Below are 2,667 nucleotides of genomic sequence, written 5' to 3' on the forward strand. Positions count from 1 at the left end.
ACCTCTGCACAGTCAAAACAGTCAAATCGCATGCATAATAATTCTAGCAACTTATTCAAAAATACAAAAAGATGTTTCTTTTAGATGTTACTGTAGAAGTAGCTTAGATACATGTAGTTACCTTCCTAAAAGTCAATGACATCTCTTTCAGTAGCTTGCGTCCTCTTTCTTGCATCGGTAGGGATAGCTGGTAAAATTAGGGTTTGCTAGGGTTTACGTTTCCTTTTTGCTTTCCAGTTCTTTTCTGCAAGTAGATCAGCCTTCTTTGAGTTAGCTTTCATCCATCAGTTAAAAAGATTCTTCTCAGATCTCATAGAAGTTGGCTTAAGCCCCTAGCAGACATGTGCCAGCTGACCAAGCGATAGCTGCAGCAAGAGCTAGTACTTGTGCATACAGCACCGTCGCTTCCAAGTTTGTTACGAACTACCGGGTTGATAAAAGTAAAGAAGGGAGCCCCAGGAGTTGCAGCATTATTGTTGCAATACTGGAGCTCACCAGTAACCCCAAGAGGTTTTCCTGAACTCGCACTTTGATAATTTCACAAAGAGTTTTTCTTTTTTCAGTACATCAAGCACTTTCTTTACATGACACACATGCTCAGCCCAACTCTTACTAAAGACAAGTATATCATCTAAATATACAAGAACAAATTCACCAATGTAATGCCAAAAGAGATCATTCATGACCCTCATAAAAGTGGCTAGAGCGTTGCAAAGTCCGAATGGCATCACCATCCATTCTAACAACCCCTATTTGGTCTTGAAGGCGATTTTCCATACGTCCTTCTCTACGATTCGGACCTGGTGATAACCATTGCGAAAATCCAACTTGGCGAAATAAACAACATTCTTTAATTGATCTAATAAATCATCTATGCGTGGAAGGGGGTAGCGATTTTTCACCGTAATTTTGTTGAGCACGCGGTAATCCACGCACATCCTCCATGTGCCGTCTTTCTTTGGCACTAAGACAATCGGTGAGCCACACGAAGAGGTGCTCGGCTTGATGACCCCTTGGTCCAGCAATTCCTGCACTTGTCTCTTGATTTCCTCCATCTCAATAGTCGACATCCTGTACATGCCAATATTTGGCAGAGGAGCATCATGCTGCAAATGGATCTCGTGTTGGATTTCCCTCTTTGGAGGTAATCCCTTTGGTTCCTGAAACAACTCAGCATAGTTAGAAATTAATTCAGATAATTCCTGTTTATGTTCTTGATCACAACCCTAGAAAGCATTAGCGAATTCTGCCTCTTTTTCCCTTACGACCATAAGCATGCAACCCTTACTGGAATTCACCAGTATTTTCATTTGTCCAGCGCTTACAAGGCTAGCATTGATTTTATTTTAATGAGCCCTTACTATATATTCTACCCCATATTTTGTGATTTGGTATTTGTTTTCATGACGAAAGAAGACTGCCTTTCTATCATAAAAGTATGGGCTCCCTAACACCATGCCACAGATATCCAATGGTATTACATCCAATTCTACTTCGTCTACTAGCTTAAAAGTAATTACAAATTTGACCTTACACTGTTTGGTTACATTCAATTTTGCTTTATCATGTATCCATCCAAGCAGGTAAGGTTTCGGGTGTGGTTTTGTTTCTAAGCCAAGTTTCTTTACTAGGGATTCTGCAATTAAGTTTGCTTGGGACCCAGTATCAAATAGAGTTTCAACTTTAGTATGATTTACAAAAACTCTGATATGAAACAGTTCAATACCCTTTCGGTCACTAGGAAGGGACTCATTTACAGAACTGGCGCCTTCATGTGATTCAGAATTGACATGAGGTGTAAGAGTACATTTTTTTCTTGCTGCTGTGATCAACGCTTCATCTCCCGAATCCGATCCAAGGTCTTGCTACGCTGTTGCCACTGTCTTCTGCTTCCCTTTTCCTCCATACTTCTTTTGACGCTTTTCTGGATGTTGTTTCCAAAAGTGATCGTCATTGTGGCCTTCCTTTTTGTAATGATTGCAGTACGGCCATTCTCCCTCTTTGGCTGTTGCTGTCTTCTTCTCCTTTCCTTTCCATTTCACTTTTGATTTGCCATTGGGAGGTTTGAACGGTGGCTTTTTGGACTAATCATCCCTTTCATTTTTGCCCCTGTTCTCAATATGAATTGCCTTCATGCTGGCTGAGTCAATAGTGGTTGGTTCAAACAACAACAACGAATGCCTAATATAGCTATGCAATGAGCCAATATACTTAGTTACAACTTCAGGTGTATCAAGTGCAATACCCAAATTTAGTGCTTGCTTTCTAAATTCCTCTGTAAAACTCTGAACATCCTGACCTTTGCCTTGCCTTAAATACTACCAATTCATTAATGCTTTTTGCTTGTATCCTAAGCGATAAAACTGTTACTTTAACGCAGATATAAAATCAGGCCATGAGGAAAAGAGTTTACCCACATTCTTACTGCTCTTTAATTTGCTCTCCCACCAAACGAGAGCAGTGCTGCTCAGCCATAGAGATGCCAGCTGAATCTTTGCCTCATCCTCCACAATCTGCTCAATCCTGCAGTAGACCTCAATCTGCCTAATCCAATTATTAAGCTTTTCTGCATTGCTTTCACCATTAAACATGGGAAGGTCAAATTTAACATCTAATTTAAAGAAAGGCTTCTTAGATGCATCCTTTGAATTTATATAATTATGGTGG

The sequence above is a fragment of the Pinus tabuliformis genome, chromosome X (assembly GCF_031772625.1).
Source record: "Pinus tabuliformis cultivar Carrire ecotype Pingquan chromosome X, CPIR1, whole genome shotgun sequence".
NCBI classification, from domain to species: Eukaryota; Viridiplantae; Streptophyta; class Pinopsida; order Pinales; family Pinaceae; genus Pinus; species Pinus tabuliformis.